Genomic DNA, 20,100 nt, shown 5'->3' with positions numbered 1-20,100 from the left:
ACGCAGCAAGCATCTATCTTGGTGCAAGTCGCATTGCGAGGAGTAGTGGAACTTCCCTAAAAAAAACGGGGCAAGGATGGGAAAAGAAGCGGCAGGGGAAGAGAGATCTAGTTAATTTGCTGTCATGACAGTGCCCTGCACACAATCCATCCTGCGCAGCACAGCCCACTCCAGTGGCAGACAAGTGTGCAATAATCTGAACTAAGCAGGACACAGCAGGGGGGGAGGGCGGAGTAGGAAAAGCTAGTTAATTTCTTCACGTGTCAATTGCCCCTCGTGTAGAGTTTCTCTTAGCCTAGCCCCCACCCCGGCTAATTAAGCTTCCTACGTACCAATATTACAGCCATGGCGGGGTAGGGGGATTGCAACGAACTACAATTGGCCAAGAACATTTTGCAACTGCTGGAAAAGGTCATTGAAGGAGTTGGCTGCAAAAATATAATCTAAAAAGAGTGGCAGGCATGCGCAGTGCGAGGATGCCATATTGGAATGAGTCTGTAGTAAGTGAGCGAGCGAGAGAGGGAGACGGATCGCCGCTTCCTAACTGAGCTGAAGGGTCTTTGCCATTTTAGACGCTGGGGGCGGGGGGCGAAAACTTCACCCAGGTAAGAGAGTGCGCCAGGCGTTTTTTCTGAAGTGCCCGGAGCCTTGATCTGCTAAGGCGACCGTGTTTTCACCGCTGGGGTGGACAGGGGAGCTTTTTCAGGTTTATTAAAAGGCGGGGGGTGGAAGCTTGGACAGTGGGGGGGGGGGGGGGGGAGGGAAGCGGGTGTGTTTTTCTTCCAAATGCAAGCGAGCAAGTTGTTGCGAAGTGGCCGACTCTGCGTATCTCTTGCAGCGCTTGCACGTACAGCTCTGTAGACTCGCTTCTAGATACCTGTACTCGGGGTGGCTTTTTAAAAATAGTGCGATTGCTTTTCTTTTGCAAGGCGTCTGAGAGTTGTCATGGGCAGGGGTTTGCAATACATGTGCCATTAATCGCATGCAGGTTTTCTTTTGGAGGCGGGAGGTTGCGGGTGATTTTTCCCACTCTTGGACCGTGCCATGTTTTAGATACAGGCACACCTTTTCACTCTTTTTAAAGTAATATCCTGTCATTTCGTGCTTTCCTGTTATAAGCTCATGTGACCTCCTTTCGAATTTACTAGACTGCTGTTTCTCTTGAGAGAGTTATTTTGTGTGTAGTGGGTGTGTTTAAATCTGCAGAAAATTGAAAGTGTTTTTTAAAAGCTTGAAAGACGACGTTGTGCCAAATTTCCCAGCCCTGATCCATACGTAGTTATTTTTTTACAGAGCTAGAGAACTGCGGTAAATGAATATTTATAGAGCTTGTCAGTTTCAACATGGCGGGTTAAGGTGCCTTTAAAAACTGAAAATATTTTGAGATTGGGGGGAAAAATAAGACTTGGAGTGTCGCATGTTTGGTTCAACTCTGTTTTGTTGTCCATGGAGGTGCTTTGGCGAATTACCTGGGAAATAAAAGAGATGGGGTCATGCCCCGGGGTTTTTTGTGTGTGTCCACTGAAGACTTAGTGGTGTGAAAAGTACATCACAGTGTGATGTATACAAGGCAAAGCAACCAAAGTGTGTACTTATGTGACAGAGAGAGTCACGGGAGGAACCTTCAAAAGGGGGACCTGGCACCAAACGATGTTGCTTTAAATGCCAAAACCGCAGACGTGCCTTGAAAAATAAATGCGGGGAGACACAACAATTATTTATTTTGACAATAAAACTAGGCGAGTCCGAGGGTGAGACATTCATTCTTTCGGAGCTCCTGGCATCTCTGCTGCCAAGCCTTCTCTGATCAGTTGGATGCAGTGAACCGGCGAGGTGCCTTTTCTGTTGTTTTTGATACAAAAAAAAGAGAGGGGGGAAGCTCTCTTCAATCTAGACGCGTGGGTATTCGTGCCGCAAAACATGCGGTTTCATTTTATGTCATGAGAGAACGAGGCACGTTGCAAAAAAATAAAAATAAAAATCCATGTTGCCAGAAGAACCTTTAAAAAGCGAGGATCAAAACGTGAACCTGCTGTCTGCAGAGCATGCCAATAAGCGACTTCGGAGGAAGGAGTTGTCCGTTTACTCTTTCCTAGTCCCGAATTTGAAATGCCTTTTTCAGGAGAGGAGGAGGCAGGTTGAAATACCAGAGAGACTTCCTTGGTTCAGTCCCGGGAACGTGGCTTGGGTGGCTGTCGGATGGTGTGACCCTGGTGCCCAGATGTGAACTTTTTTTCAACCCACACCCTCTGCGGCGTGTTGAGGCCACTGGGGATCAGGGGAAGGGGGACCACTAGGAGCCACCTCCCTCTGAGTAGGGAACATCTTTTTTCAGAAAGGAGGCGCGTGTGTGGGGAGGAGAGATCTGGGGGGCTAATTTTGCTTGGGGATGCGATTTGCAAACCACCCTGCTTGGGAGCCGGAGAGCGCCGGGTTTAATCGGACCCTGTGTGCGACGCCAATAGAGGTCGCCTCTTACAACCGCGTCCACACGCGTTGTGCTGCTCTGGCAGCCGGAAGGTGCCAGTCGCGCCGCTGGGGACTTGGCAAAGAGGGGGGCTTCCATCCCCGCCGGACTGGCGAGCTCCTGCAAACTTCAGTGGCGCGGCGCGGCGGGCAGCGGTCAAACCCGGCAGCCTTGGCTTCGCGCTGCGAGTGTTGCGGACCGCGGGAAACGCGCCCGCCCCGCTGCGAGTGGGATGGTGGGGACGGAGATCGAGGCATTACACACCCCTCCCAGCCCGATGCTGCGGCTTTGGCGGTCTCTGGCTTCCCCACGCCGCGTTGCATCCGTGGGGCACCCGCCTGGGAGCGGCCCCAGCTGACAGCTCGGCAGAAAAGCAACTTCGCCCGCCTGGAGTGTGTGTGTGAGTCTGTGTGTGTGTGTGTGTGTGTGGTGTGCGTGTGTGTGTGTGTGTGTGAGTCTGTGTGTGTGTGTATGTGTGTGTCTGTGTGTGGAGTGCGTGTGTGTATGTGTGTGAGTCTGTGTGTGTGTGTGTGTGTCTGTGTGTGGTGTGCGTGTGTGTATGTGTGTGAGTCTCTGTGTGTGTGCATGTGTGTGTGTGTGTGTGTCTGTGTGGAGGAGAGATCGGGGCACAGAGAAGGCAGCTACGTACCTGTCATGGCACTGCAAGACTATGCTGTGCCCTAGAAACAGCTGGCAACAGGCCCAGCTCCTGCGTTGGGTGGGGGTAGAGAGTGCACAGGGCAGTGCCCCTGCCCAAACACTAGTTCTGCACTCCCATTGGCTGGGAATCAGCTGCTTCTGGGGCACAATATGGTCTGTGGTGCCAGGAGAAGCAGGAAGCTGTCTAAGCACCCCCATTGTTCACTTGGGAACCACTCAAGGTAAGCCCCTCCTGCCCCAGCCCTGACCCCCCGCAGTAGATGGTAACTGTAAAACATGTTGTCAGGGGCATGTTTTCTTGATCTAGTCTGAGTGTTGTTTGACAGTCTCACGAATTTCTTCTTGGCAGGTACCCTGTGGCATGGATAGACCCAGAGACACAGGGACTACTTGCTAAGATAAAATTCCCATTGAGTTGTTTGGGAGTTTAGTCAAAATAGAGGGCTTCACTATGGCATCATGGTGTGATAGGATATTCGATCCTTTCCACATGAACACACATACACCCCACTCAACCCCCTATTGCGAGTTTGTTTCCTCCCAGGCCTTTCAGTTTTCTAGCTTTGGATGTGAAGTTTATTAGGTCTGTGTCCATCATGCCCTACTATGACAGAGAGTTGTGCTTCTATTTCTCCCCTCCTGCCCCTTGTCAGGGTCTTGGCACACCACACCACAAATGTCGGTATGGAGATTGTCAGGCTGCAGGTGGCTTTTCAGGAGGTTTACTGCAAAGAGTAGCAAAATGAAATGTAGAGCCGAAACAAAGGCAAAGTAATGGTGGCACTAGCAAGCATTAATGTAAAGCTGATCTCCCTTCACCCAAAGAAGGCAGAACACTGATCCCAACTGCATTCAGTAGCAAAGAGGAAAGATAAATAGATTATAGGGTGACTTTTTTAAGCAGCTGTGGACATCTGTGTAATGTGATGGTTATTAACTAGCCCATTTTTATGGCGCAGAAGCTACCATAAGGTGAACAAATAGAAGGAAGTCGCATTTTTGTCCTATCTTGGTACCGTAATTGTCACATCTGCATTAGGCAAAGAGAGCTTGAATATAAAGATAGAAAAGATAGAAAATATGGCAAAAATATAGATAGGAAAGATAGAAAATATGGTAAAAGACCAGCTTGGCTTAACAAGGAGATCTTGCATGATCTCAAAATAAAAAAGGAGTCCTATAAAAAATGGAAACTAGGACAAATAACAAAGGATGAATATAGGCAAGCAACACGGGAATGTAGGGGCAAGATTAGAAAGGCAAAGGCACAAAATGAGATCAAACTAGCTACAGGCATAAAGGGAAACAAGAAGACCTTTTATAAATACATTAGAAGCAAGAGGAAGACCAAGGACAGGGTAGGCCCACTGCTCAGTGAGGAGGGAGAAGCAGTAACAGGAAACTTGGAAATGGCGGAGATGCTCAATGACTTCTTTGTTTCGGTCTTCACCGAGAAGTCTGGAGGTCTGCCTAATGTAGTGAATACAAGCAGAGAGAGGGTAAGTTTAGAAGATAGGATACACAAAGAACAAGTTAAAAATCACTTAGGAAAGTTAGATGTCAGCAAGTCACCAGGTCCTGATGAAATTCATCCCAGGATACTCAAGGAGCTGATAGAGGCGGTATCTGAGCCTTTAGCTATGATCTTTGAAAAATCATGGCAGACAGGGGAGATTCCAGAACACTGGAAAAGGGCAAATATTGTGCCCATCTATAAAAAGGGAAATAAGAACAACCCAGGAAACTACAGACCGGTCAGTTTAACGTCTGTCCCAGGGAAGATAATGGAGCAGGTAATTAAGGAAATCATATGCAAACACTTGGAAGGTAATACAGTGATAGGGAATAACCAGCATGGGTTTGTGAAGAACAAGTCATGCCAAACTAATCTGATAGCTTTCTTTGATAGGATAACGAGCCTTGTGAATAAGGGAGAAGCAGTGGATGTCATATACCTAGACTTTAGTAAGGCATTTGATACGGTCTCGTATGATATTCTTCTTGATAAACTAGGCAAATATAACTTAGATAGGGCCACGATAAGGTGGGTGCATAATTGGCTGGATAACCGTAGTCAGAGAGTTGTTGTTAACAGTGCTAAATCCTGCTGGAAAGGGATAACAAGTGGAGTTCCGCAAGGGTCTGTTTTGGGACCCATACTGTTCAATATCTTCATCAATGACATAGATATTGGGATAGAGAGTACGCTTATTAAGTTTGCAGATGATACCAAACTGGGTGGGGTTGCAACTTCTTTGGAGGATAGGGACATAATTCAAAATGACCTTAGCAAGTTAGAGAAATGGTCAGAGGTAAACAGGATGAAGTTTAATAAAGAGAAATGCAAAGTGCTCCACTTAGGAAGGAACAATCAGTTCCATACATACAAGATGGGAAGCGACTGTCTAGGAAGGAGCATGGCGGAAAGGGATCTAGAGGTCATAGTGGACCACAAGTTGAATATGAGTCAACAGTGTGATGCTGTTGCAAAAAAAGCAAATATGATTCTAGGTTGTATCAACAGGTGTGTTGTAAGCAAAACTCGTGAAGTCATTCTGCCGCTCTACTCTGCACTAGTTAGGCCTCAGCTGGAGTACTGTGTCCAGTTCTGGGCCCCACATTTCAAGAAAGAAGTGGAGAAATTGGAAAGGGTACAGAGAAGAGCGACAAGAATGATTAAAGGTCTAGAGAACATGACCTATGAAGCCAGGCTTCATGAACTGGGCTTGTTTAGTTTGGAAAAAAGAAGACTAAGGGGGGACATGATAGCGGTTTTCAAATATCTAAAAGGGTGTCACAAGGAGGAAGGAGAAAATGTGTTCCTCTTGGTTTCTGAGGACAGGACAAGGAGTAATGGGCTTAAAGTGCAGCAAGGGAGGTTTAGATTGGACATTAGGAAAAAATTCCTAACTGTCAGGGTGGTCAAATATTGGAATAAATTGCCAAGGGAGGTGGTGGAATCTCCCTCTCTGGAGATATTTAAGAACAGGTTAGATAGACATCTGTCAGGGATGGTGTAGACGGAGCTCGGTCCTGCCTTGAGGGCGGGGGGCTGGACTCGATGACCTCTTGAGGTCCCTTCCAGTCCTATGATTCTATGATTCTATAATAATGATAGAGATGCAGCCGTGTTAGTCTGGTTGAGCTGAAACAAAAGACAGAACTATGTAGCACTTTAAAGACTAACAAGATGGTTTAATAGGTGATGAGCTTTTGTGGGCCAGACCCACTTCCTCAGATCAATATGTGGAAGAAAATCGGCACAATATGGTTGTGCTGATTTTCTTCCACATATTGATCTGAGGAATGGGTCTGGCCCACGAAAGCTCATCACTTAATAAACCATCTTGTTAGTTTTTAAAGTGCTACATAGTTCTGTCTTTTGAATATAATAAGTTAGAGAAACCTTCCCTGTTTCAGGTGAATGATTTGGGATCCTCCTCCAACAAACAGGGATGGAGTTAGTTATAAGTCAGAGATGCCAAGAGTTGGCTGTCCTTAAAAGTGCAATTTATAGCTTCCAAGAGTGAGATTCAAGGCCAAAGAATGAGACTTCCCAGGTGGTGTTTTAGGTCATTGCTTAAGACAGAGATTCTCCTCTTTGTTCTTTGGTAACATCCAATAGCCCAGGTTTTTAATCCCACTAGCATTTACTAGTTTGTCGTAAAATGAACACTGCTTAATATTGCATATGAAACACTTAAATATCCTGATTCATACTAAAGTTTAAGGCACGTGAGAATTCGTAATTCAATGCAAATCAGTGGATTTTAATAAAAACAATTATTTGCTAGTTAGAACAAAAAATCTGGATGTTTGGAAGTCCCTGAGGAATAAGCATTAATAACTTCTGGTTGAGTGAGTGGACAGGACAAGTGAAATATTAAAAAATAAACTTTATATATAAACCTAACAAAAAAAGAAAAATGTGTTTTATCAATATAAAAATGTTTGTTTTGCATATCACCTTGTCATAGTGATCATCCATTTGAGAAATAACTTACAGTACTACTATTTGATTTGTGTATTCTTGCTCATATTACACTTACAGCTCATTAAAATAAATGCAAACTATATTAATTAAAATAACATAATTAAAATAAATCAACCAAATATATCCAATGAATGTAAAAAATAAAATAATTATGTTAAATATAATGAATTAGAAGCTAACAAAGCATAGATAAAAGATTCAAAGTCCACATTTTTTTAAATATCTAATTTGATGTCACATTTTATTCATATGGTTTGCTATATTGCCAAGTGGTCCCTTTGCTGTTTTTATAACTTCTTTTGGTGGCTAAGACTTGAAACACGGATTTGCCAGCTTCAGCTGGATATTAGAGAGCAGTGTTCTGTCTAGTCCGAGGCTTGGTCTGAATGGTGTCTTATTTTTTTTAACAAGACTGAATGTTCTCTTCTCCTGCATTTGAGCTGAGTAAAACTAAGCCAAGCCTGGCAACCCTCGAGTAAGGGGAATGTAAGAAGACCACTAGGGCTTTTGATGCTGGTCAGACATGCTCGCACAACAGAGTTCATCCTGTATTGCTCAGTAGTGTTATCCATGTCAGTCTGCAAGGCTGTCTCTTACCATACCTACCTGATTTCTGCATCAGCTGGTAATTCACAAACACCTGTTATAACTATCCCAGGAAGAGAGAGTCTATTGGCAGCTATCAGCACATGTACAAAGTGCTCAGCCTATTCCAAAGTACGGATTCCCTACTGTCAAAGTTCACAAATGCTGCCGCTTTTAACCTTTCATCATGCCAAGGGCACCTCAATGGCTGTGCAAAAGAACTTCTATTTTGCAAGAGGACTAGTATCCCCTCTTCCAACTTCTCCACAACCTGTTTTGCGATCAGCTTTACACACAATGCTTTTCTCTCTCAGCACCTAAGTAAAAATGTTTAAAATCTTTAGATATTTACTCTAAATGCATGAGGTACATTTAGGAATGTGTGTAAGAGTGAGATTGCATGCTAATGAGTGAATCTCATTCCCAATGAGTGAGACTTGACATGTCTGAAGAGACTTTCTTTATTGATCATGTACCCTGTATTGAAGGAGGTGGAGTGAATGTTCTAACAAATCTAATCTTTCTTATGCTAATCAGAGTGTAGGTCTAATAACTTTTATGATAAGATGGATTCTCAGTGTGAACACTTAGTAAATGAAATTAGAAAATGCATTTCAATAGATTGGAACACGTGGTGTCTAGAGGCAAATTTGTCATAAACAAGAAAATATTCATTTAATGTTTTGTAGTGGGTACATTTGATACTAGAGTAAATAAACCACCGATGAACATACTTATTACTAAGAATACATTTATAAATGATAGATGTTATAAACATATTGCACGCATGAATGGAATGTGTTATAGGTGAATGCAAGAACATCTGTAGAAGGCATTATAAATGGTTATATAGGCAGGCTGTGGTTGTAAGCAACTATTGATCTGTTAGACTAACAGCTTTTTATTACAATATCATTTATTAAACCTTTAAAGTACTCTTACTTAAAATTGTACCAATAGTATGTATGACTGCTGTACTATAAATAATAATAAAATCATAGGACAATAGTATTTCATGTCACTTTACAAGCCTTTATTGACTGTATATTGTGTTAGCACCTGCAAAAGGATAGAGAGTAGTGATATCTGTGTGTTTTGTATGAAAATAAAATGCCTGCAGAGATGGGGGAGGAAGAAAGTAATAACAACCCATTGTTATCTAATCAGATGTAATTGAGTCTAGGAAGAGTTCTGCATCATAGCAGATCAATGTTGCTAACTACTGAAAGGACAGAGATTTCACGAGTTTGTGGGGGACTGAGCTGTATCTTTTACATTCAGTCACTTCCTATAGAGGAAAATGCAAATTAGGAGGATTCTTTTGTTCACATATCTATTTCCAGAGGAATCATATAATATTTTTCTTCTTTAAAGCTTGATGCAAAGTACCTAAAAGGATGTTACAAAGAGGAGGGATAAAAATTGTTCTCCTTGACCTCTGATGATAGGTCAAGAAGCAATGGGCTTAAATTGCAGCAAGGGATATTTAGGTTGGACATTAAGAAAAACTTCCTAACTGTCAGGGGGGTTAAACACTGCAATAAATTGCTTAGGGAGGTTGTGGAATCTCCATCAGTGGAGATCTTTAAGAGCACGATAGATAAACATCTCTCAAGGATGACCTAGAAGGCATTTAGTCCTGCAATGAATGCAGGGGATTGGACTTGATGACCTCTGGAGGTCCCTTCCAGTTCTAGTATTCTGTGATTCTATGAAAAGAGGAGGCATTAACGATGACACAGTAATCTCATTTTACCCACGCTGCATCAGTACTAAGCACTAGGTCCAATACCACTGAAAGGATAATATCAATCTAAAGCTAAGATATTCCTTATTTTAGCCTCCCATCTCCTTCCTTCATTTGGTGACACTGCAGGCTCTTCAGACCCTGGGCAGTTTTCATTCTGCGGCTTGCATAGTGTTAAGTGCAGCGTTGGCACTCAAAGTAATGTTTTAGACATCCTGGTCCTTGTCTTCATGATCATCATCATCATCAACAACCATTGGCTCAGCGCCCGTTGGTGTCCGATGCCTCCCTCACAATTTCCTTCCATCTTTCCCTGTCCAGTGTGGAGTGGTTTAGTTTCTGTAGATGAGCTCCGCACCAATCTACTTCTCTGGGGGGTCTGCCTCTCCTATTTGGACCATCCATTATGCCAGATACCAGAGTCTTAACTTTTCGCTCATTGTTCATTCTGCAGATGTGCCTGAATAGCTGTCACTTTATTGTATAACCTTCTGCAGTAGGTTCTCTTTTGGCTGTATCTTCCTATATAATTCCTCGTTGATGACCTTCTGCATCCATCCTATTCTCAGGATCTTTCAATAACAGCTCCTCTCGAATGCCAATATCCTTCTCTTCTAATCTTTTCTTTTATCACCCATGTCTCACTTGTTCCTAGTTAATGGAATACCTTTGGGCACTTGGATAAAATGTTCACAGGCTACATGAGTATCTAGGTAATCAAAACTCTCATTAGTATTATATCTTTCAGTTGGTCAGCCTGAAACTATGCTGGGTACCTCCGTAAGCAGAAAGCAATCATGATCTTTGCCCTGAAAGCTTACAAACTAACATTACACACAGTGTTTTGAGAAGGAAGCTGTAGCAGAGAGGGAGGGATCGAGGATGGAAAATAAGTAACATAACTAGAATGATGTGGTTAGTTAGTGCAGATGAGTGAATGACATGATATACAGGTTGTCCTTCCAAAAACTGGCACTTTCTGCTCCGGCAACATCCGTCATCCATCAGGACCAATGCTCCTGGGATGCTCCTGGACCAGAGAGCCTGGGAGCCTAAGGGCAGGAGGGCCAGCTGGACCAGGGCAATAGGGTCGGCAGCCTGGCTGGAGACAGCTCAAGGCTGGGACTGGAGCCCTGCGGCAGCCTCCAGCAACCTGTGGAAGTGCAGGGCCAGGCCAGAGTCTGCCGGCAGCACAGGCTGGTGCTTGTCTGGAGTCCCGCAGCAGCATGGGGCTGGAGTCCCCCAGCAGCTTTGTGGAGTATGGGGCCAGGACACTGCAGCAGCCCCTGGGAGCATGGGGCTGGAGTTGAGCAACCTGGTAGCCTTTGCTGCCCAGGAAGCCAGCAGCAGCTAGGCAAGCAGCCCAGCCAGGTTGGGAGTGGGGGAGCATGAGGCAGGATGCCTGCTGGGGCAACCTGCGGGCAGCAGGTGATGGGTTTGGGAGCAGGAGACCTCTCCTGGTCTGGCAAATTCTCTTGTTTGGGACAGTCAGGTCCCGATGGTTAATTTCATGTAGGTGTCACAGCAGAAGTGAATGTTAATCAGGAATTGAAATTAGAGAGGGTCTTTATACCAGCTGAGGAAGGCAGGTGCAGACTGGTGTTCAAAAATATTAGTAAGAGAGGCAGATGAATGAGACATTGAGGCTGGCATTGCCGGTGTGGCAGTGCATTGGGGAGGACGTGAGAAATGACAAAGGCAGGGTTTGAAGAGGAGGATAAGCATCTGCAACTTGATGTAGTGGAGAAGGAGGGAGATGGGGAGGGATTCAAACAGTGGAGATTGTCAAAAATGACAGACAGGGAAGGTGATCTCAAAAGCTGTGTTCTCGATGAAGGGAAGAGATGGGGATGCGTGTGTCAGAGCCATTTTTAAAAATACAGTGTTTGTTATTCGTGTTACCCTTTAAAACAAAAACTGACACTGATGTAGCTAGGGCCTAAATGCTGCATCTTACTGATATTGGCAACTTCTGTAGTACATGATCCATTGCTGTGATGTATTGTAGCATTTCTCAGGGTAAAATTCTGTACATTATTATTTAATTATTTTAAATATCTCCCTCAAGTTTCTGCACTTAAGACTGTGTGTTGACTCTTAGCACTTTACTCAACTTGGGCAATGCAAATAGTCTAGTCAATTTCACTTTTCGCTGCAGAAGATTTGTCGTCAATTTCATTTTCCAGGTCCTATGTATTACTGGTTGAATGTTATAGGTGTTTGGGTGGCAGACCGTAGAGCTGGAGTGAGGCATAAGATGATTAAACAACTAGTTAGAGCTCTGTGTGGCCTAAGTCTCTTCTCTGCCCCAATTACTTACTATTATTTTTATTGTGTGTGTGTGTGTGTGTGAACAAATATTTCTGCTTAAAGCCCCAAATGGGCTAGCGCTGGTTCAGACATCCCCTGCAGGAGAATGTAGACATGCAAACAAAAGACTCTTTCACTGATATCTAAAACAGTCACAAATATTTCTTTTGCCAAACCCAGATTTAGGATGTAAACAAAATATCCCTTCAAGGACCATTCTGAAGAGTGCATTTATACTTATCCCCTATTTGTATTAATAAAAATGAAATCTATTCAATTAAACAGTAAAAAAAGATATTAGACTGAATTTGAAGCCACTAAGGCTGTGTCCAGACTCAGGGGTTTTTTCGGGAAAAGTAGCCTTTTTCCGAAAAAACTTCACCTGCGTCTAGACTGCAGCCGCGTTCTTTCAAAATTAAATCGAAAGAACGCGGCTTTTCTTTCGACGGCGGTAAACCTCATTGCACGAGGAAGAACGCCTTCTTTCGAAAGTGCTTCTTTCGAAAGAAGGCGTTCTTGAATGTAAATAGGGCTTCTTCGAAAGAGAGCATCCAGACTCACTGGGTGCTTTCTTTCGAAAAAGCGGCTTGCTCTTTCGAAAGTTCCGCGTGCAGTCTAGACGCTCTCTTTCGAAAGAGGCTCTTTCGAAAGTATCTTTCGAAAGAGCCTCTTTCGAAAGAGGCTTGCAGTCTAGACATAGCCTAAGAATGAGCCAAGAGCCCCATCCTTGCAGTCCTTACTCAGACAGTAATCTTTTGTCACATGATTAATCCCAATAGTATCAATGGAGCGACTGGCATAGGGAAGGAAAAAGAACATGAGTAAAAGTTGTAAGATCTAGTTCAACCACATGTTATTGGTTTTAATAGCGTATATTTACTCAGCAGGGAAGAAGAATTTCCTGCAGTGGAAATCACTGGGTAAAATTCTCTGGCTTGGTTAATGCAGGAGGTCAGACAAGACCATCTTGACTCTTCTAGGCTGTGAATCCAGCTTCAGTTTGTTTCAGTGCAAAAAGACTAGCAATAATTTCCCTCAAAGCATTAAAATATCCCAGACAATAACCCGTGTAGATGAAAGTGCTATTTAATTTTTTTCATCCAGGAAAGTGTTTTGATGAGTTAACAATTTAATTCTTAATTGAAGGGGACAGCATTTGGGAATGCTGCTTCCTGAATGTCGGCCAGGCAGATGCTAGTGTTGAGTCCACAATATGTGAGTATGCAGGGTATGATGCCACATTAATTTTGCATGATCTGGAGTAGTTTGGCTGTTCCAATATTACATCTTTAGAGGCCATTTGCAGAATGAAATGGAATCCAATTTGTTTTCTGTGAGAGGAAAGGGGTGGAACTAAAATGTACAGTAAATATCGATTCTGAATAGCCAGCATGTACACCACAAACTACACTTGCTTTTAGAAATGCTTTTTTACTTGCCTTTGTATTGTTTGGAGGCATAGTAGCAAATAACGGCAACTATGACAAGGGACAAGATCTTGATGCTTCTTCCCATGTATAGTCCCTTGCAGACAATGGGACTATTCACAAATGTAAAGTTAGGAGAAGTGTCTAAGAGTTGTGGGAGCAGAGAAATGCTGATCAGCTGGAAAGAGTAAAATCAACTGAATGGGCACTGCCAAGACCCAGAATGTGATCTTCCTAAAAAATATTAACGATCTAGAATCCAGGAAACATCTGCCATTAATTTACTTCTCTTTTTGGAAAGCCTCTCTGATTACAGAGAAATTCAACAATATAAAAGCCAAAATTAATTATCCTGATCAATAGAAGTTTTGGCTGATTAAGCAGTTCTGGTTGGTCTCTGTATTAGAGGCACAAAACCAGCGTTTTGTGTTCCCTTTGGTGATGCCTAGCATTTAACTAATCAGCCCTGTTCAGAGGGTATGGTTGACTTCAGTCAATGTGACTGATGCCAAATAAGATGTTTTGGGTCTGATAAACAGCTGTGTGTGTTACATTAACAAGGCTTTTTCATTGATGTTTTTCAACTCCATTCAAAACACTAGTGTGGATTCGAAGCACCCATGTGATCCTGTTGCTATAACTCTTGTGTTCCTTTACCTCATGAAGAAAATCCTGTGGTTTTTTTCCCTCTGTATTTGTTTGCTTCCTGTACTGCTTAAATTACAAGATCTTTGGAGCCTGATAGTGCTTTTCTTCCTGAGGAAGAAAAATACTATAGTGCATTAAGCACCGGATAATCCCACCCCGTTCAGCAAAACCCTTAGGGCTAGATTCTCACAAGGGGGAGGTAGGGCACCTCTGTGCTAGGGATGTTAAAGTTTAACTGGGAAGCCATATGCCTGACCAGCATGCTAACTGGTTCACTGGAGCCCCACCCCACAGCAGCCCAGCCAACAGCACTCTGGCGGTGGTGGGCAGTGGGGCCAAACATCGGGGCTAGAGCAGCCCCTGCTGGAGATGGTTAACTGGTTAAACGATTTCTTTAACTATTCTGGGTGTTTTTCTGCGAACAAGTGGGGTTCCGCAGCAGTGAGTCTCGGAGCCCGCAGTTACAGACTTGGGCTGATGCGGTGGTAATGAAAAGAATGTGTAGACTTTCAGGCCCAGGCCTAGGGCAGGGGATCTCAAACGTCATTGTTGTGTGACCCCCTGCTGACAGCCACAATTATTACATCACCTCAGGATGGGGACTGAAGCCTGAGCCCTCTTGAAACCTGCCACCCTGGTTGGAGGGGCGAAAGCCTGAGCCAGACTGTCTCAGGACGCTGGTCTGTAACCCGAGTGGAAACCCTCAGGCTTTAGCTTGGGCCCCTGGTGGTAGGTCCTGGGCCCTAGCACGTCTAAGCCAGCCTGGCAACCCAATTAAAATGGGGTCCCAGAACAGGTAGCCTAGGGGAATGGCCTCCAAAGCTGAGCTGCAGCCCGAGCCCAAATGTCTACTTGGCTGTTTTTAGCACCCTACTGTGCGCCTGCGTCTGTAGCGCCAGGCTCTGAGACTCACCACGGCCGGATCCTGGGTGCTGTGTGGACATGTGCCTATATCCAAAATTTAGATCCCCAGCAATCCTGCGCAACTGCTGCCTAACCCTGTAAGTGCCTAAATCCCCTTGGCACTCAATTCCACTCTGAAATCTTGCTCAGTCTCTCCTGCTGAAGCTGCTCTACTTGGTATAAATACATTTTAATTGGAGCCAGGACAGTAGCCTAGGTACCCCCGGGTGGGTGGATTAGCTACCAGGCTGTAGAGTCATTATTTTGCTAATCCAGGGAATTTTACATATTCATAGGCGATAAACCATTTTAACAGGAGTGACTGGAAGTGACCCTCCTGTGGATCCTATGTAGCCCAGGAGTTAGGCCACTCTCCTAGGAGTTAGGAAAGCTGGGGTCAAGCGTCTGCTCTAAATCAGGAAGAGTAGGAATTTGAACTAGGGTCTCCGAAATTGTAGGTGAATGTGCCAAGCACTGGGCTACTAAGTGGAAATGGGGTACGCAGCCCTTCTTCCTCCCCGCTGTTTTGTGAGCAAAGATTGATCTGGCTTGGGCACCTAACTCCAGGAGAGGGTTTGTGGCTGTGAATCCTCAGCAGAGATAGACACTTAACTTAGGGCTAGAGTTCCTGCCAAGGAGTGGGGTTGGGATGGCCTTACTGGGAGGAGCCAGTCCAACTCTGGGGCAGAGTGGGGCGCAGGTGCAGATAACCCCCGACCCCCATTTCTGTCCCAGTTCCCCCACTCAGTACACTGCCCTGCCAGCCCCGGTGCTCTGGGTAGTTTGGTCAAGGGGCAGGGAACGGGGAGTTTAGATATGGGGTGGAAGGTCCCCACTGCACTTTCAAAGTCGTTCCTTGCCCTTAATAAAATCTTGCAGCGTGTTCACTGTTGCAAGGAAACAGTCGCCGGATATAAGCGAGAACAGTTGTGGAAGGGCTCTGCTTGCAGAACCTTTGACAGAAATGCTGAAGAGATATTTAAGAGCAGGTTAGATAAACATCTGTCAAGGAGGATCTAAACCAGTGGTTCTCAACCTTTTTTATACCAGGGATCGGCAAACCCATTCACAAGCATTTGGCAGACTGGTAACATGTTATCTGCATATTCAGTATGCAAATATGAAAATGCAAAGAAAATGTTACTGGTCCGCCAAAAACCCCAGCCCCCAGTACCCAATATTGGCCCCTTCCCCAAAAACCCCCAGTGCCAACCCTGCCCCCAAAGGCCCCCCCACTAATAACTCCACCCCCAGTGCTCCGTTTCAGTCCCCCACTTCTTAGAACCCCCCATCACAAGCCCCCCCAGCTCTAGCCCTGCTCCTGAAGCCCCCAGTTCCTGCCCCACCCCCCCAATGTAGCCCTGTGCTGCCTCTCAGCTGCCAGCTGAGCGCTGCCACCTGGGTCGTGGCTGCTGTAAAGCTGCCATGCCGGGCTTTGCGCAACCCTCCCACAGCACAGCAAAGCGTTCTTCCGAGGCTGGGAAGAGACTCCGTCCCTGCTTGGAGCTGGTTGGCTGAGAGGCAGGGCAGGACAAGCCTCTCCCAACAGCCACGGCGGGAGAGGAGTACCCCAGCCCCGGCCCCCAGAGCCACCACGGCCTGGCAACAAGCAGTCTGCAGTTTGGCAGTGGGCCATAGCCCGGTGGTTACCGCTGATCTAGATGGTGCTTGGTCCTGCCGTGAGGGCAGGGGATTGAACTTGATGGCCTCTGGAGGTCCCTTCCACTTCTAGGATTCTAGGTGGGGAGGATGTTTGATAAGACTTTCCTTTTATATATACATGGTTGCTGCATTGGGGTTAAAAGAAGGATCACGCCCAGATTCTGGGTATGTCTACACTGCACTCTAAGCCCAGGTGTGTGGGACTTGGGCTTGCTGACTTGGTGCTTGAGCATCTTTACTGCATTTTAAACCCGCACTTACAATCGCTGGACCCCGGGCTCACAGCTGTACTAACGTGTCCATATTGGGCAGACTGAGGTCTGTGGCCGATCTACAGCAAGACTCAAACTCTGAGCTACCCTCCGACCTGGGATCTGGGTGCTTGCTGACCCAAGTTGGTCTGATTTGTTTGTGCACAGAGGTGGGGCTTAACCCTGAATCAGAATCTGGGCTCAGTGTGCAGTGGAGACATTCACTTGGAAACTGCAAAGGGAACACTGGTCCCTTTACACAAGCCGGTGGAGGGGGAAGTTAGGTATTATTATGGTATCTTGCTGAGGCTTTTGGTTTAATCAAGTTGATTCCCAGAGGCAAGCATCTGTAACTGGAGTGTGGCATTGATTCTTTCTGAGCCATGCTGCTGGACTCCTGTCTCTAGCTCTGTGACAGACCAGGCCGGGTCTGGGCACTGCTGAGGGCGTCCGCTCAGGGCGAATTGCTCAAACTCAGGGTCCTTACAGCCCCTGATTGGAGACCGGTCATGAATAGGCCACAAACCAGTCACACCGAGTGCTTCAGCTGCCAGTCCGGCCAGCAGGAAGCCTCACAAGCAAAACTCCTCTGACACCCCAGTTCTCCCTGTGCCACAATCAGCCCCGGGCCTGCACACAGATGAGGGGTTGTAGAACCTAATCTCACGTACCCCGAACGGGTCTTTCTGGTCCCAAAGAACCAGCCACAAATCCCCAATCAATTTACACTTTGGATCTTACCCACAAGAGCACGGTTGGCCAGTCCTTTAGAATCTAAAATCTAAACTTTTATTAATAAAAGAAAGAAAAGCATGAGAGAAAGGTTGTTAAGGAGAAGACATTACATGTATTGATCACCAAGTCCTGGATGCAGGCTCTCAGCAGAGATGTTATAAACTGCTATCTAAAAAGTCTCTGGTATACATCCTGTGTCAGGATGGGCCAGCGATTCTTCCCGGCTCGCTGTTCCTCGCAAGGCTGCATCTGGAATCAGGAGCAGAATTGAAGACAAGATGGAGTTTGCCTCATGGCATATGATTCTGAGATGCATTAATAGGTGTGTTGTGAGTCAGGAATGAGAAGTCATTCTTCTGCTCTACTCTGCGCTAGTTAGGCCTCAGTTCGGGTATGTCTACACTAGCCCCCTGGTTCGAACTAGGGAGGCTAATGTAGGCGTTCGAAGTTGCAAATGAAGCCCGGGATTTAAATATCCCAGGCTTTATTTGCATCTTCCCGTCCGGGCGCCATTTTTAAATCTCCTTAGTCCGAACTAACTGCCTGCGGCTACACGCGGCAGTCCAACGTTAACTCGAGCTAAGTCCTTAGTTCAAGTTAACATTTGATTGCAGCATGTAGCCGTGGGCAATTAGTTCGGACTAAGGGGATTTAAAAATGACGCACGGATGGGAAGATGCAAATAAAGCCCGGGATATTTAAATCCCGGGCTTCATTTGCAACTTCGAACGCCTACATTAGCCTCCCTAGTTCGAACCAGGGGGCTAGTGTAGACATACCCTTGGAGTATAGTATCCAGTTCTGGGCACCGCATTTCAAGAAGGATGTGGAGAAATTGGAAAGGGTTCAGAGAACAGCACCAAGAATGATTAAAGGTCTAGAGAACATGACCTATGAAGGAAGGCTGAAAGAATTGGATTTGTTTAGTTTAGAAAAGAGAAGATTGAGGGGGGGACATGATAGCAGTTTTCAGGTATCTAAAAGGGTGTCATAAGGAGGAGGGAGAAAACTTGTTCATCTTGGCCTCTGAGGATAGAACAAGAAGCAATGGGCTTAAACTGCAGCAAGGGAGGTTTAGGTTGGACATTAGGAAAAAGTTCCTAACTGTCAGGGTAGTCAAACACTGGAATAAATTGCCCAGGGAGGTTGTGGAATCCCCATCTCTGGAGATATTTAAGATTAGGTTAGATAAATGTCTATCAGGGATCATCTAGACAGTATTTAGGCCTTCCATGGGGGCAGGGGACTGGACTTGATGACCTCTTGAGGTCCCTTCCAGTCCTAATATTCTATGATTTTATTATTTTATATCCATCCCTGGTATCTTCCAAGCTGGAGCAGGTCACATCGCCACGTGAGCAACCCCTGTGTCCCATGTCAGCAGCCATGATATTGGCTGGTTTGCACGTTCCAGACGCTTTCCTCAGGTGTGCATTGGGCACCTTGAGAGCCATTTTTCCTGGAGCCTCACTAATTAGCATAGTCACTTCCTAATAGCAGGCAGTTCAGGCTCACTGCTCTGTCTTAGGCAGAGAACGCTCGCATTATCAGCACAGAGTCCATACTCATAACTCCATATACAGATATCACACACGGGGCCGAACTAAGGGGTGGGCTAGCCAGGCAGCTGCCCAGGGTGCCAACCTATGGGGGGCGCCCGCTCCCGGCAGGCTGTAGCAGCTGCTCGGGGTGGGGCTGTGTTAACCCCCGCAGCGTCGGCCAGTAGCGTCCTTCCCCCCACGGCCGCAGGGCCCTGCACAGCCAGGCACAGCCCGCCCCGGGTGGCCCCAGGCTGCGCGCCATCGGCAGTGGACTGGCTGACTCGGCAGCGTACATGCCATGCATCCGCCCACGTGCCCCTGATCACACAAATACATAGAATCAGTAGAACATAAGCTTTCATTTGACACCTCGTACGGCCCCCTTTGTACAGACTTTGGGGCAAACACTCCCCCGTGGGCGCAGCAACGATCTGGCTGCTCCCTTTAAACTCCAGTAACGTGACAAGCTCTCCTAAAAATTCCCTCCCATGCAGGAGGCTCCGGCAGGCTTGTTCCTAGTCGAAGTCTGCCCCTGTCATGTAATCCTTGGGCTCTAAAGCTGGTACAGCTGGGGCTGAGCCTCTGCCCACTGTGAACGGGCCAACTTATCCTGTGACACTACCCAAGAGTGTTCAGAGCCGTTCCTGTCCTGCTGTCAAACCCCAGTATTCTCCATCTCATCACAGCCACCAGGGAGGTTTAATTTATACAACTTGTACTCTTTTTGGGACATAAAATCTTTCAGGGTAACTACTTTGCACTCCCATCCCTTTCCCTTTGTTGATGCTGAATGGCTTCATAAAAATGGGGGAGAATACCATTATCCCCATGCTACAGATGAGGAAACTGAGGCACACAGTGGTACAGTCAGGATTTAAACCCTATTCCACAAGTGTGCTTAGACTGCTCAACCACAGCTGTCCCCATCGTGCCTATGGCTAAAAAACCCTGCCGTGTGTAGTATGGAGTCCCTCCAGGCTAGTGGAATAGAGGAGTGAGGTCAGTGGTAGCTGTGATGTCACAGAAAGATGTATTCTAGAGTGGCAGCAGAGCGAGTCAGCTGGCGTGACCTGACCAGCTCTACAAAGGTATATAAAAAGGTATGTCTGCAGGTCCTACTCTGCTGGATGGCCTGGTCTGCCTCGTTAACCCTTCGACGGCTGCCACACT

General features: G+C 45.9%; 1 protein-coding gene across 3 annotated transcripts in view; it reads left to right on the top strand.

Annotated features, from left to right (window-relative positions):
* Positions 1-215: 215 nt before the first annotated feature.
* The window catches only part of SFMBT2 (Scm like with four mbt domains 2), a 215,600-nt gene continuing 195,715 nt past the window's right edge, over positions 216-20,100 (top strand). For 2 of the 3 annotated variants that reach the window (XR_012903105.2, XM_075925987.2), the window contains exon 1: positions 216-605. The gene's annotated coding sequence lies outside the window, so the exon portion shown is untranslated. Of the gene's footprint in view, positions 606-19,952; positions 20,031-20,100 lie in introns of those variants that run through there. The other variant, XM_075925989.2, reaches the window with a different exon arrangement.

This window comes from Pelodiscus sinensis, chromosome 1 (genome assembly GCF_052426305.1).
Source record: "Pelodiscus sinensis isolate ZL-2025 chromosome 1, ASM5242630v1, whole genome shotgun sequence".
Classification (NCBI taxonomy): Eukaryota; Metazoa; Chordata; order Testudines; family Trionychidae; genus Pelodiscus; species Pelodiscus sinensis.
The sequence above is the reverse complement of the archived record's forward strand: the minus strand, read 5'-3'. Positions and strand labels throughout refer to the sequence as shown.